General features: G+C 40.1%; 1 protein-coding gene across 2 annotated transcripts in view; it reads right to left on the bottom strand.

Moving 5' to 3' along the window:
• sema6e (sema domain, transmembrane domain (TM), and cytoplasmic domain, (semaphorin) 6E) overlaps positions 1-16856 on the bottom strand; it is a 156642-nt gene that overhangs the window by 86070 nt on the left and 53716 nt on the right. For both annotated transcript variants that reach the window (XM_036584396.1, XM_036584404.1), the window contains exon 3: positions 3523-3705. The gene's annotated coding sequence lies outside the window, so the exon portion shown is untranslated. The remainder of the gene's footprint in view (positions 1-3522; positions 3706-16856) is intronic.

Genomic DNA, 16856 nt, shown 5'->3' with positions numbered 1-16856 from the left:
GATAAGACACTAATAACTTATAATGATGAGTGGGTGTTTATTTGGTTTGGAAACCAAAATACTGCCAAACTGGCACCCGTCTTCTAGACAAGCTTGTCCATTTTACTCTCTATTGGAGAGTAGATGCCATGTAGTTTGATCACAGAGTTTCTGTTTCATGTCCTTGTTCCCCATCATTCTTTGCCAGAGTGAAAATCTATATTATAATCTTTCCAAGTGGTGTCCAGAGCATGCAAGTGTATAGTTAAATTAGCTGAGGATCTGTTTGTATAGTCTGTAATTTTGTATACATTTTTGAACTAACCATAGATTAGAATTGTTGCACAAAGGGAATGGTTAAATAAAGGTGCAACTGTAAGAAGTGGAGAAAAAAAAATGATATCAGACAATATCAATTACTGGTCCAAGGCTAATTGTGCCTGACTGTGCCTTGATTTTGTTCTGCTGTGCATTCATTTTTCTCCTTCTAACAGCAGCACTCTCAATAAGTCAGTGTTGGCTGCATAGTGAACAAATATTGTAATATGAACAGAATAGCAAACGGAGCTGCAATTTGTGATGGTAGGTCAGTGGTCATAGCAATAGCTAGGGGCTAAAGTTGGCTGCTGCCATTTAGACCATTAACCCCGAGTTGCTCCAGGGGAAAAGTTCCTGTAGCAGGATAACAATATCAAAAAAGTGGAAAGAAGTGGAAAAAATGTTGGCTGAATGACAAGAGGGTAAGAAGATTTTATGGTTTACATATGAGGAAAAGCTAGTGTTCAATCTTAAATCCTTGCTCTGTGGAAAGAAAAAACATGCTCATACATGTAGATACAGAACGTAAATGTAATTCATTACATCGCTAACGATGTATTACTTAGAATTATGTAACACAAACTGAATGGACAGAAAAACAATAATAATTCTAAAGGTTAAGAACCTTAGGCAAGGCATGATTTGCAACCATGAAGCCCTGTAGCGAAAGGGGCTGCATCCCTGTCCCTCTATCTGTCCTTACAGGCCAAGCCAGTGAGCTAGTTTCTCGAGGCTGGGAATACTATTTTTGCAATGACACATCCATGATACAGAGAGAATCTCGCACATAGATGTGTCTATATAGGCCTACAGACAGAGAAGACGGCAGTGCATTGTCTGAAAGTATAAGGTGAGAGAAAAGATTAGCGAGGAGTGTGACAGTCACCCATTCAGGCCACAGTCCGCTGCTTCTTCACGCCTATACGCCCACTCTGAGCCTACCTCCTTCTATTCTACCGTCCGACAGCTCCCCAATCACAGCCATTATAGCAAACTCGGAACAATCTCAGTCTGTCTGTCGCCTAGTTTTCGGCCTGCACTCCTGTCCACAGGGCCTCTGCCTATTCCATTCGAAATCATTTTGACGCTAGACCATCTGTATTGTGCAGAACGGACCTTTCGGGGCCACAATGTATATGATGTCGCTCTGCTCAATAGCATAACGTTTTGACTGGCTCTCTGTGATCTCCAATGGCCTTTAAATCAAAAAGAGGGCTTAGAGGACAAAAGGGCTGCGTGGAGAGAGAGGATAGTGGGACAGAATATGAGGCCCAGCAGCTGGTTTTGCTGTAATGAAATGAGCAGGCGTTCGGCTGGTCACAGTAGCAAGAGTGCAGAGAACAAGGAACAGTCAGAAAAGATGATAAGAGTTTCTGATTGGGCAATAACAACTGGAGTGGCTGACAGTCAATTGTGAAGCCACAGATGAGCAAAAAGACTAAGGGCCTTCTTGTAAAATATTCAGGTTAACCGTTTCATTCTATTTGAGCTTTGAGATAGTCTTTTAAATTACACTGCCAGCCAAAAATCTGGGGACATCTTGTCTTCTTTTGTGATTTGAATTCTCTGATCTCGCTGTTATGTTTTAGTGAGTAAGTAAAAATAAAATTTATAACATAAAAGAGCTGTTTCCTAATACTAATGGGTATATTTTGCAATGCTTCAATTCATCATATTCAAGTGTCTTCCCTGGTATGAAGAGTAAGAAAACAGAAAGTATTGGAAATAGAGATGGCACAATACCACTTTCCTCTTCTGATAATGATACCGATATTGAAACCTTGAGTATCATCTAATACAGATGCGATATTTCTTCTTTAAAAACTAGCATTAAAAAATGAGCCATTTTCTTTTAAAGCACTTCACTTCAGGATGAGCATCTAAACGTAGGCTAACATGCTCTCTACCACCCCACAGGAAGAAACATGAATAACAACCTCATATCTCACAGTGTGAGTGTGTGTGCTAAATCAGGAGAGATTTGTTTCAGGATTGAACTGGATTATTATATTTTACCCTCCAACATCCAATCCAGCTTTTCCTGTTATGGGTTCTGTGCCATCTTTAATTGGAAACCGCACAAGCCAAAAGGTGGTCAAACAGCTGAAAGGTTTGAGTGTTGATGAGTGTTGACACAACAACAAGGGGATAAAAAGCATGAAGCATGGCACTATTCCCAAGACACAACTGTCACAAATACTGTCAAAATATTTAATATGTAAAGTTTAGGCCTGTGCCTGCTGACTGTTAATTGAGTTGCATTAATTGGCAACAGACCTCAATGATGGTAAAAACTCATTAACCGTTTTTTTTTTGGTTCATTTATTCATTTATTTGTTCGAACCCTAGCAAGAGATTAGTGCTACTACATGTGACCATAACTTATACTGAACTTCATGTACAGTGTATTATTTAGTATATCCTCAGACCACTGTGTCAGGTTTTCAAATGGTTTCGGGCCTTGGGAAGAACGCGGTCATGTCTCATCTCTTGTATAATTGGACAAAATAGCCTTGGACAGTAAACATTCATAATTCTGTTTTTCACTGCAAGATTAATAACAGTTACTCCTGAACAGTTTTTCCTGTTATTATGTTCTTTACTTTGACAAACATTAGCTTCAACTGATTCGCTAATAATGTTTTTGCTTCACTGTCCGCTTTAGTAAATGGGACCATCACAAACCTACCTGAAAAGCATTCTATTATTGGCTCAGGCCTAGATCAGTAATTGCAAACGGACAAAGAACACATGCACAAACCTTTTGAAAAGCAAGGTGGCCCCACTTCATTGCAAAGAGGATCACAAAATACTTATTATTCTGATTTCATTCTCTTTGAGATATTGAACTCATGGATGCAGAACAGTGTGAAGCTGTGAGAGGCAGACCCACTGTAACTAATCTGAGGTCTGCTTCTTCAGCTGACGCTGACAGACTCTAGACATAAGTCAAACTTCATTATGAGAGCAATCCTAGAGCTCGAGCCTGTACAAGAGAGCAGCAGCTCAGCCAGGTCAGAAACCCACACCTAGATGGTTGGCTGTCGCTAGGGCTGTGTAAACTGAGAGGGTGTCTGGAATTGATTGTGTCTGCCAAGGGGGAAACTACAGAAAATCTAAGCTGCCATGTCCAGAGGATCATGGGCCAGTGAATCTGAATCACAATGAGGGCAAGAGAGAGAGAGAGAAAGAGAGGTATGGACAAAGAGAGCATCCTTTACTCACTGTCAATGCCTGTGTGGCAGCAGAATCCAACACAGAGAGTATGTTTGCTTTTCCTTTCAGGATACAGTGTCTGCAGTGGAGCTGGAAGAGAGGTTTGTGGGTTGGAGGGGGCAGGGGGGGCAGGGGAGGAGGGGCAAAAACCCCACAGAAAAGCAGGAACTTCAGGAGCCCTCAGCCAAGATCCTGTACAAACAGAGAGACAAAGAGACAAATATAATGTTAAATATATGTTGCCATTTAAATATATGTTGCCATTGTTATCTTTATTCATTACAATGTCATTAATGCTATAATTGCTATTACTTCTAACTTTGCTATGCTTTGGTAACATCAGCGCAGTCCTTGTTGGGAGGGAGACTGAGACAGAAATAAAGAAAGAGACAGAGAGAGAGAGAGAGATTTAAATATATTAGGATGGAGCTCTGTTGGAAAATTGTAGGTTAATAACCCCACATTTGTGGCAGGAAAGTGCTGGCAGAAGACATGAACTGGTCAGTGACCCGTGACAGAGGAAGACCCACGCTGGCCAAATGTCCTCTTGCAGAAACCTCTCCACTTATTCTTTCTGTCAAAACACACCAGCAAACACGCATGCACACGCTGCAGAGCTCTAAACACTACCAGATGTTTCTGCTAGAGAGCACAACTCCCACCTCCAGAGACAACGAGGAGCAGAACTAGGCTTTCTGAACTCATTAACCCTATTTAATCTCTTTTTCTTTCCCTCATACTCTCTCTCTTTTTTAGTGCTGTTCTTCTCCCAAGCCACTGCAGCTGAGCGTGCGACATGTGCTATACAAACAAAGTTTATTAATACCCTCATTATTAAAACATGACCAAATGATAAGCACTTTCTATATATAGCGACGCTCTCTGCAGCCAGACTGCAAACTCTAGCTCCGAGGCAGCCCAGATCTTACAATATCCAGTAAGAAGCAGATACCCTAGGATCACTGTCAAGCTAGTTTTAGGATTCCGCAGCGCAGGCTTAGCCCGACTCATTAAGCAATCACAGAGTTTTACACACGGCCGTTTATCCTGAGCAGCCCACCCGCTCCCTGAGGCTTGGGGCCACTCACTGAATTTCCCGGAAACGTGTTTGTGCAAAGCTAGCACATTCTGACCACTGCTCGCTGCGCTAACCGCTAGTGACTAATAGCATCTGGTTCAGGCATCTGCCCCAACCTCTTCCCCTTCCACCACTCAATTCAAGATTCTTCATTGGCAAGACCATATTTAGTTACACTGAAGTGTAGACTACAGTTCTAATTGAATATTTGTTTGAATCTAAGGCTGAGCATGAATTGCTCTCCCTCCCCTCTACCCAGGGCCCCCCGCTGTTCGCTTGGAGGGAGTTGAACTGTGGAGCCTCAAAAGCCTCAGCCGAGGCATGAGTTATTCCACTTACTGCAGAATGCAGAGCCTGCAGAGGCAACAGTAAAGACTATGAATTTTCCTTATTTGGGTAGCATCCATAATCTCAACCACATGTGTTTGAACTGCCATCAGCAGCGATATTTAAATGGACCACAAATAACCACTTGCTGTAGAGAAAAAGCTTAATATTTCATCAATAATGGCACAGATATGCGTGAGGCACTTTTAGGATGTGTTTCTGTCTCGCTCACATCTGTTTTGAGAATTGGAGAATTTACTTTGGGCCGGATGCTCCATCACTGGCACCTCCTACGAAATGTTAACATAGCTATGCGGGGATGATGTTAAACAACAATACAGTGTCTCAGGAATCATTTCAAGAAACTTAATAAAAAAACACCCACACTTACACGAGGCTGTGTGTGCATGTGCACAGTGAACAGTGTGTCATGGGAAAAGATCTTTGTCATCTAAAGTGATGTCAGCACTGGCCTAAGTAGCCTCAATGGCACACACATACTCCCACTCAGTTTTTGTGTGCTTGAGCTTGTGTGTGTGCGCATTTCTTCTGTGGTCATTTTAAAGCTTTATTTTAATATTTCAACATTTCGTATATTAATACCGCCCATGTCGTAGAAAAACAAATTTCCGTACTATTTCAAAATAATAAGAGTTGATGTTTAAGCATACCTTTCACTCCCCAGCCTATATAGTCCATACATGAAAACTAAAACTGCTGCAAAACAGGCTGTTTATAATTTATTGTTTTTCTAATGTCACAAAACCCAACACATTTAAATATACTATATAAGCCCCACTCATTTACACTGAAGTTATAAGGAGTGTTTCAGTCAAGACTCTTTTGATAGAGGCACAGTACAGGGCACCTAATCACATCAGAGATCATTTACATATATCACTCTTAAAGGTGCAGCAACAAACGGCATATTTCAAGGAATAAAGAGAGGTGGAAAGTGGTCATATAAAAATATATACTCACACATAATAATATACATAAGGGGAAAAAATAAAATACAAGAAATATGTAGCATGTGGGCCCTTTAATACTCCTAAATGTGTGTATGTGTTTGAAAGCTGTGTCTGTAAAAAGGTTACTTTTAGGAATGGGCATTTCAGTCAAATTATTCAAATTTGTACAGCATTATCTGAAAAATAAACAGACTAAATAATAAAAGGGACTGGGTGTTTCACATGCATTAACTAATTTTCATTTTTCTTTTCAAAATAAGTTCCACATTAGACTGATTAATCAGTTGAATTATACTGATTCTTTTTCTTTTCAGGTGCATTAAGATGTAATTCGACAACACACATGAAAATACAATACATATATACAATAAACAGTATATAACATTACACAACACACAGTATGGGAGAGCCATGGAATATAAAATTACGATTAAGATTTTTTCTTCAATACATTCTTATGAAAGCTGGACATCTTATGGACATATATAATGCTATACACTACTCAGAAGAGTTTAAAAACCTTATCACAACAGCAAAAAAGCTTTTCTTGAAACTGATTGTCTTAGTTTTTAAAGATTTGTAGCGCCTCTCAGAAGGAAGTTAATTTGCTTATCAAAATCCTAATTTAATATTACAGTTTTTACACATTTGTGACTAATGGAAAACTCATATATTCTCACTCATCCCTTGTTATTATCTCATTTGCTTGAACATTTCAGTCTGTTGATTGTCATTGCAGCAACTGAACTCTTCTGGCACAGGCTTATGGCCAAATAACATTTTTTAAATGTATTTTCAGTCTTCCCAGCATGTGTTGTGAAGAAACTGAGTGCAGTGCTTAAACAGAGCACACAGGAAGTGCTCATCATCTGACTCATGTTTATGGTTTTTCATGTGGCTGAAAACAAAGCCTAACTGCTGCCTCTGCTGGTCACTGGTTATAGTGGGCAGGATAGAGGTTTAAGTTTAATGAATAGCTTGAGTAGAATTTGCACAAATCTCTAAAAATGCACAAAAGGTATGCACAAAAGCTTTCTGCAGCTACTGTTTGTAGCTCTGCAATGTGCAAAACCATGCAAAGGTCCATCCTTTACTGATTTAAGTAGAAGTTGTTCTTTTTTTCAGCATCAGGAAAGAAAGCAGAAAACACATTTAACAGAAAAATTACACAAGTCTACTAAATATGACAACTAAATATGACAATTTTTTCAGTATTTTGAGTGTTCACTCTTTGTCTTTATCAAAGCTTCCATTCTTTTCAGGAAACTCACGTTTCATTGTTAAAAATTCAGTTACATCATTTCCCCACACCTCTAACATTCAGTCTTAGAAAGTGGAGGCATTTTCAATCCAAGTAATCCCAAACACATTCAGTGATGAGGTCTTTGGAGTTGAGGACATTGGAGTGACCTGATCATTGTTCTGAGAACAGCATCAGCTTCTTTGTTTGATTAGCAAATTTTCTTTTATTGTCTATTTTCTTTTCTCAGTAACAGCTTCCTGACAGCTACACTTCCTTTCAGACTCATAGTGTTGAGTTGTCTTCTCACAGTGGAAGGATGGACAGACACATTTGTGGGTTTTTTCAGATCTGAAGCAAAGCCCTCTCACTCTCTGTTAAAGTTAAAAGTTTTAAGTGCAGTTTATCAAATGGTGACAGTTTTGGTGTCTACAAGGTTTTGTACAGTCGTTAGGAGTCTGCTTTTCTCTATAGTTTCAGAGTTTTGGAGTCCTTTTTTTCTTCTGTCTTCTTTTGATTTTCTTCTTCCTTACACAAGCAAATTATCTTACATCTAATCTCAGAATTATCCTGTGAAAAATGAATAACTTGTATTTAATGGTCATTTTGAGCGTAAATGTAATAAATAATGTCTCTTTTGTCCCGTTTTATGTGTGACAGCATGTTATACAGTGTTAGGAAGCAAGACTTTTTAAGATTACTTAACAACTCGCGGTTTGAGGAAAGTGCAGCTTGCACAAAGGGGTATAAGCTTCTATCATCTGTTAGCTACATTAGTCTCATAGCTCCAGTGTAAAACTAAAGAAACTTAAGACACCGAACACTTCTTGGCTGACTGACTACATTAGTGGTGTATAAATCTATCGTGTTTTTCTTTTAAGCGAGGACAACTGCAAATGTTCAGCAGGACAACTTTGTTTAGACTCTACACAGTGGGTTGGGCTATGATGAGATATGAGCGTGGGCTGAAGGGGCTCTATAGGCGAGGGTTAAAGGTTTATGGGTTTAGGGCTGAAGGGGCCCTCCAGACGAGAGTTCACACTGTTCAGACCGTATGGCTTTAGGTTAAAGTGGCCATACAGGCGAGAATTTAGGTTAAAGCCACGTTGTAGGTGACAGTTAGGGTATAAATCACGAGTGTAAATGATGAGCTCTATCCCAGTTAACGAGAGTCATGTGACCTCTGTTTTCTCATTTGCTTTTAATAGGCCCAGAGGAGCTCACTGGTATTTAGATGTGCCTCATTGCCTTAAAGATCGCCTCTACATCTTTTCTTCTCTCTCTCTCTCATTCTCTCTCTCTCTCACTCTCTCTCTCTCTCTCACACAGACATGCAGATTCCTTCCCACTTTCCTATCTCTCTTCACAGGAGAGTGTATTTGTATGCATTAGGGCAGTGCAACAATTATTAATCATTATATCAGTATTGGTCTCTGAAATATCAATATTGCAAAAGGTTGCAAAAATGTGTAATAGCTATGTGCATGGGTAGTCGAGTACTCAGTTAACCGTTCAAAGTATTCAAAGAGTCAAATCACCACTCTTTGTTTTCATCACAGGAAAACAGAAAATTCAGACTGTAAAACGAACAAAGCTTTGGACTCGATTCCACTGCGTTCGCCCACACCTACGCACACAGAGTGACATCTTATGTTTACACTGTAGAAACGCCCCGTCTGAAAAATGTCCTTCCGCAACATACATTAGCAGATTGGCTGCATTTTACTTTGGGCAAAGTGCACTGTTAAAAATGAAGGTTCTGTGCAGGTACATTTTTCTGTTCATCAAAATACAAACAATGTAAATGTACCCTCAAAGGTACAACAGTGGTTTTAAGGTCCAATTGTGTACCTTAAATAAGTTTTTTGCAGGTGAAAAGTACATATTTGTACATTTTCACAATCTAATGTTTTAAAACAGAGCAATAAAATAAAAAGCCTGGAGACGAGGCGGGGCGTGCGGAGTCAATACAACTTACAACAATACAACAATACAATAAGTAAAATGTTAATAAAAAGTGGCTTACAATTAAACAACGCTGCCAGTGGTGAAACATAAAGGAGTCAGCAGAGAAAAATATATTACAGTTTAGCAAAGTTATCGTCAATTTAGCAAAGTTACTCTGGCTTTAGTTAACTCTAAATTGCCTTGCTAAGGTCAAATAAACCACATAATTAAACTGGCCCTGTATGTCGCTGAGGAAATACTGAGGAAGGAACACATGAAGTGAACATGTCAGGATCCCTTGTCATTCATTTATCAATCATAACAGTTTATCATAATAATTTTGCATTTGAACTGAACAATAATCATAAATGCAAAACAAAAAAACAAGATTTTTTTTTCTAGAAATGTGTCGCGCTGCTGCAGGCAAATGGTGGTCACTCTAGATACTAATGTGGAAATTCTGTTTTTTTGTAAGGCTTCAGTAAAACACAAAATGTGTTGGGTTCATATTTTTGTTCAGTATAATTAATATTGTCCTATTTTATTTTGCCAAATCCCCTTCCCTATGTCTTGATTTTTTGAACTGAGAAAACTGTGTGGAATTAATAAATCCACTGGATTTTTTTTGGAAATTTCTGAAATCAGACCGGTCTAGCTGTAAATTAATTTTTAAAGTTTTTTTTTATTTTTCCACTTTTACTTTTGCTTATTTCATCTTCACTTAAATATCAAAATTAACTGAAATGCACGTTTGTAATATACAAGTCCTACAAACCAGACATTCTTTCAGACATTTTCAGACTTTTTCTGATTTAATTTTTAACCAAATAGTTATTTCATTTATTTTACTTTTTAAATTGTTTTAGCTATGAGATTTTGGTGGCTTAGATGAAAAGTGGTATAAATAGAGATGATTACGAGCTTTCCGTCAGTGTTGTGATGAATTTAGGCACTCAAACGCTCTACTGCACATTATTTTTTGTCAAAATCATGCACCACTGGGTTTATATCAAGGGCTTAACCACATGCTTTTTGCATACATGCAGTATATTCTGCCCATAATTTCAGGTCTAATGTTTGTGTATGCATACGAGTCTGATTCCTCCTGCATCCCTCTCTGCTCTCTGTGCTGTAGACAGTGTGTTCTGGTCTCTGTGTTTGCTGAGCAATGGTGCCCACTCCTGCCGCACTCCCCCGGTCTCTAAAATGGATTTATTAATAATGCAGTGGCCTTGCTGTCATATTGGCCATTACTGTAGCATGGAGCGGGTCCGGCATGCTGATTAATTACTAATCAGATTAATTGCTGTCTTTCATCAGGAAATGAAATGGACTGAATGGACATGTTACTGAGAAAAGTGCTCTTTGTTTTAAAGAAGCTCAGCCACTGAGTGCATTTTCAATTAAAGACTGCGGAGCACAAGAGCATGAAATAATGTAGTTTGGGTTCAGACCATTTAAAGACCTTCCCTGAATCAGGAAAGCACCTGCTCTACCTGTTTCTCTTCCTCACAATTGTTGTGCAAGAAGTACTCTGTGTACACACAGGCCGATGCCAGTCCCAATGACTAAACTGCACAAATCTGAAGGCAATAAAACTCAACTATTCCATACAATTTCAAAAATAACTGGTTGCTTATTCTTAGTTAGCTTGAAGATGAAGTCATTAATTCTGTAATAACATGCATCATTGATTAGGGGTGGGAATCTCTAGGCACCTCACGATTCGATTCGATTATGGTTCAGAGGGCTGCGATGTGATTATAAAATGATTATCGATGCATTTCGATGCATCTTTTTTTTCTATACATGATTTCTATTTTCCTACTGTCTGAGGACTTGGTAGTTTTAAAGCTAAGTGTTTGTAATGATCCATAATGCATTTACGTCCAATATCTTTTATTAATAAAACAAATGGAAGTGATGTGGCAAGTGAACTAGAAGGCTCTCATTCACTGCTCTTGTTTGGAGACGCTGCTGCCACTCATCTGTGATAAAATGCGCTGTTACGGTGAAATAAGACCCAGTGGTGATGGATGACCACGCAGCACATTGTGGCCGTCCTGCCCGTTTTCTTTAGTGATTTTATAACTTTGGTTTTGGTCAGACTGCAGGTCACCTAGCAGCGAGGTTTCGCCAAGCTAGTAGCGAACGAAAAAGGAAAAGAGAAAGACAGACGAACATTTGGAGACGAATGGACTTATTCATATTTATAAGCAGCGCAGTTGGTTTCCTGATACGTTAAATCTGCAACGAGAGACTGTCAAACACTAAAAAGTTGCGAAGATGAAGTCGCTTCTCTTTCTAATTTTCCCGTTCCACCTTAAATGGTGCCGCATTTACCTTCGGCGCCTCAGTCAGAATTTAAGGTGGAACGGGAAAGTTCAGCAAGAAGCTGGAGAATGAGAAGCGACTTCAGCCTCGTAAAACAGCCGAAAGCTGAAAGACATTTTACAAGAAACTATTCAACTTTTGAGGAAAAGTTTCCTGGTGGAGATGTGAGGGAAGCGGCTACAACTAAAGCTTAAAGCAGAGTAGAGCAAGTCTACTGAGACATACTGGACATTAAATGTTGTGGCTCCCAAGGTGGTTTGATTTTTGTTGAAAGGACAAAATGGCTCTTCTTATCATTTGTGCTGTGACCCCTGACCTAACCTGGCTTTCAATGCAGAGGGAGCCGGTCGGATTTCTCGCTCATCCAGTGGTGTTTTTGTTATGTGCCGCCACAGACTGTCCGGGCACTGCACTTTCCCATTTCCGAGTTCCGCCCTTTGCGTTCCGTCAACATTACGTTATAAATTAAATATTTAGAAAATTGATTTTTGACGTTGAATTAAACGATTCAGAATCGTCCACAACGCGATGCATCTTAGAATTGATTTTTTCCCGCACCCCTATCATTGATGTTTACAAGTTACCCTGAAACAGCTAATGACATGAGGACTGCCAGAGTTTCTGTGTGTGTGCACACATGTATGCGTGTATGGCTGAACTAGTGCCAGGTACAGTCACAGTCACAGTCATTACAGCTCACCCAAGCTGGGGGGAAATGTTGATTGGACACCTGAGGGGGAGAGGGTCCCTCTGGACACACACACACACACACACACGGCTCAGCTGGACTCACCAATTGGGAATAGTGAGCAACTTAATGCAAGAACACAAATTCAACTCATCATTTTAACTTCAGCCAATGTGCAAAGTTTCCTGCAGGCATCTCTCTATCGTCTTTTTTCCCTCCGAGCTGAGTGAGAGTCAGCTCCCTGCATGGCTAACAGTGCCATTCACCAATGCATTTCATCTATCATTCATCAGACACACGGGCACATCCTGAGACAGGGAGATTTCTCCGCTCTCTCCAAGCAGCACGAATGATAAAACTACAAAACTACACAGAGACTGACGCTAAATCACACTGACATATCTGCACACGTTAAATCACTAGAACAAAGAAGCAGCAGGCTCCCAGCAGCAGACACCAAACCTAACCTCGGAATTGTGTGCAAATCATAACCTCAATTTAGGATATAGCACTAGGGATGGTTTTAATATAAAATCCAAAGAAAATCAAACCTTTTCAAATTGTAATTACTATCTTTATAAAAAGTCTACATAGGAGGAGATGGAACGAGTGCATTTGGCAGTGTATGTATGTATGTATGTATGTATGTATGTACATTTATATGTTGCACACGGCTATAATCGTAATGACAACTTTTCCAGTTTGAAGAATTTCAAATGGTACACCGGATGAACCGGAATAGCGCAACTACTAATTTTAATTTTACAATTTTTGGTATATTTTAAAAATGATGATGATATCGTGGTCACGGAATATGATTTTTTATAATGTTCAATCCCTGCTTAGCATGCAGCTCTAAACAAATAATTCATGCAACGTAATTTCAAGTCCAAGCCACAAGCAGAAGGATTATAAAGTTAATGAAACCTCAAAGTTCCACCATGTTGGAAACGTTCTGGACGATTCTGATGCTGCAAACAAAGAGCAGAGCAATCTCCAGTGAGAGACAAATCAGAATGGATGCTCTCATTAGCTGTGTCAGTTTTCCTGCCTTAGCCCACTGCTGAGTCTATTAGACGCAAACAGCCTCCAGTGTTAACGCAGGGCGAGAATAAAGAGATTCATATTAGTGTCATTTGTCCCCGTCCCCCTCTCCGTCTCCAGCTCAATATCTACCACACGAGCCATTAGAACACCATCTATTACCAACAGATTTGAAAGCTTCAGACATCATGAATGTTCCTGATGAAGTTCAGTTCAGTTCACCATAACACCAATACACTGGAGATAATGGAGTCTAATCAGCCGAAAGGAGCCTCTTGACGTGAAGTATGTGGTGTTATCTTCAGAAATGGAGCTTCTGAGGGCATACACCATTCAGCAACATTGAAGCTGAAGCACTTGGGCTGACTGTAGCTGCTCATTCACATGTACAGAGCTCAAAACATTTATCAGTATGAGCCCAAATACTTACAAGTATAACAAACTGAAACAAAGAGGCAAAATAGACCACCATAAAATTATCAAAGGGGCAGTCTTGGAAGAGGTTCAGACTAAAGAAAAACTGATGAGCAATATAGATCCCGTGTGTGTGTGTGTGTGTGTGTGGGAGACAGGGTCTTGTATGCAACATCCTCCATTTCCTATGTCTCCTTCTGGAACCAGGGCTCAGGCTGCACAGGGCCAGGTCAGCATGCCGTCCTCTAAGGCTATGGGAACGGATGGGAAGGTCAGATCTGTTCCTATAAGCCCATTCCTCTTTCTGTCAGCATATCTTAGCTCACTCCTGCCTCTCACCCACCGCTTTAGCTCTTTAACTTCTTTCTTCTCTCTGTCAGCTGTTTTACACAAACGCCCACTTACCCTGAGCTTCAAAAGTATACAGCTGATGCATTTTAATAACTTCAGAAATTACAGACAGACAGGAGCACACGGGAGCACACACATCCTGACAGTACTTCCAGATTTCCAAGCTAGAAACGTCAAAGTCAATGTCAGATCTCTCTGCACCTGCTGTCTCTAGTACCTTACTAGGGTGGGCAATAAAATTTGTTTCATGATATTTTCCACTATCCAGGCAATAACACTGTGATCGTATATTATAACAATGTGATCTCATACTGATACCAAAACATGTAAACTAAAAATAAATGATCAAATAAAATAGAGTGTTACTGTTGTTGTTTAATCATTATTATTATTATTAATATTAATTAGTGGTTAAACTGGGCTGGAGCACACCAGGGCAGAGCTCTGTGTGAACAACAATTGTAATTTATTGGAAACTGAAATTGTTTCCAATAAAATCCTCATAAAATCAATTTAACTATTCAACGTGATGAACCTTACTGACAGATAAACGTCTAAACAATTACAAATTCTCGCACCTTCGTCCACCAATTTTCACAATGACTTAAGCATGTACTGATTCCTTCATGTTGTTTCATAATGTTTTAATTAGCTAAATAAATGTGTTCATTATGCCTCAACCTTTAAGTAACCTAGATAATTTGCTCTTATTTATCCTGTTAAAGGCAAAGTAATTCTATAGCATTTTGTTACATAGGTATCTAGCAGAGTTTGCACAGCCAGATGCAACTGTCCCCTGACTGCTGTAGCTAAATCAAACATTTGTTCATATAGTAGGTCTGTTCCATGTAAATGGGTTTGCAGTCAATTTGACAGCCTTCCGTAACTATGAAGTTTACTCTGCGTTTTGCCAACTGAGACATTTGCACCTTACTAGCTAAATATTGTTAATTAGCTCCATCCGTTCAACAGAATCTGATACACTTTGATGCCAAAACTGAATACCAAGTAACTGAAGCAACTAAATTAAGCCTTTAAAACAGAAACAGATAGGCTACTAGTTTTAGTGATATGTTCATAATAGCAATGCTGAGGACAACTCCATATAGCACAGCATAAACTGAACAATACTGAACTCAACAGAATAACTTTTCAACCTTACAAAAACCAAACACAGTGAGACTGTTTGCATACAGAACTATTTCTTTATTTTGAAAATGCTAACTGTTGCACGCTCTCTAGTTGCTCATCAGGTCAAGAAAAAGGAGAAGTGGAATTAGAACTGAGGGCATGGCTGTTCATGGTTCACCGTTTTTGGGCTTATCACTGTATTCACAAAACCCTAAATTCCACACATCATCACACTGTTACTTACTTTTATGTAGAAATACCTCCTGTCCTTATACTCTAAAATCTCTCTTTCTCTCTCTCTCTCTCTCTCTCTCTCAGCAGCAGTGAATTTTTGCTGGTCCGACTGAATGCGACCCTGACTCGTCCTTTTTCCAGCCTCTGTGCGCCGGCCGGCAGAGCCTCATTGTTTCAGCCCTGTCATTTGACAAGTGGCCTTTCAGCTGAGGCTTGGCTTCTCTGGCTCTGGCCTGCCATATCTCTCCCAGTGTAGACCGCCTCCCGCGCACAGCCCACTTCAAACAGGAGGTCGCCACATGCATTATGCTTACAATGGGCTTTCAGTTTGGCTGCATATTGTCAAGTCGGCAGAAAACTACAAACACAATCGTTGACTAAACCCAACATTAGTGCTTTCTGTAATTCCCTACATTTGTTATCCACATCCACACGTGTGCGGAGCTCGATAAAGCACAAAGGAACATTAAAACAGCCTGAAAACTGAAGCAAGTAGCTCAGTGTTTTCACCCGATGCCTGCAAAATGCAACAATTCCTTTCCGAAATGGGAAGCACAGCTCGCTCAGTGCTCCCCTGGGGTGGGTTGCCAGCGGTTGCATGGATACAGCAGAGCAGCAATACGCAATCTAATAGCCTGCCTGGACATAAATCACCTTGAAAGTGGCATGCAGTACTAAGACTGACAAGTCTGGCAACCCCTAGTGTGTCTTTATTAAAAATCAAATCATACAGGCTGGACATGCCGCCACCCTCCTCCTGACCAAACCTGAACAAGACTTCTGCAGCCCTATCACTACCTCAAGGGAGTGGGGGCTGCTGGTAACACAAACTACAGACCTAATTTGGATGGGAGGGTGGGGGGTGTGTTGGTGTGGAAGGTAAAATGATGAGATGGAATGATGGAATGATGGATGAAGGGGTGATGAGCATGTTAAGAGAGAGAGAGAGAGAGAGAGAGAGAGAGAGAGAGAGAGAGAGAGAGAGGCACTACTGAGCATCGGGGGTGATGTATGCTTCTGTCATGCTGACAACAGTGGAACAGCCTTGACATGCAATCACTCCAACCTGTGAAGGAGATGAAAAAAGGACAGCACACAGCTTTTTCTTTTTCCCTCCAAAAAGCCAACTGAAACATTTGACTAAATAAACAAACCCAAATAGTATCACGCGCAAAAGGTTAGCCAAGGAGGAACAAAGGAAGACCAGACTATGCTTGCAAATACCAGCACCACTGAAAAAAAACACATCAAAAATAGCCCTCTGCTAAGCTCAGCTGAGATTTCAGAATAAACACATCAGAAAATGGCAAAGCTGCCATGACTAATTGCTTGTACTTACGATCATGAAAGAACACCTTTTCTCTGAGCAGGAAAGAGGTGACCCTGGGTCAGATGTTCACCCAAACTAATACAAACCGCAATTTTCACCTCAGCAGCCTTATGCTGAAAAAGAAAGTCCCAGACCTGGTGGCCTTGACATTAGGGAAAGCACTTTGTGGAACTCTTTTTTGCCACTTCACAAGCATTGTGCAACATTCTTAGCACATTACTTCTGTCGGTTTGTGGAACAAAAGGCTTGAAGAC

The sequence above is a fragment of the Colossoma macropomum genome, unplaced genomic scaffold (assembly GCF_904425465.1).
Source record: "Colossoma macropomum unplaced genomic scaffold, Colossoma_macropomum, whole genome shotgun sequence".
NCBI classification, from domain to species: domain Eukaryota; kingdom Metazoa; phylum Chordata; class Actinopteri; order Characiformes; family Serrasalmidae; genus Colossoma; species Colossoma macropomum.
This window is presented reverse-complemented; position numbering and strand designations above follow the sequence as displayed.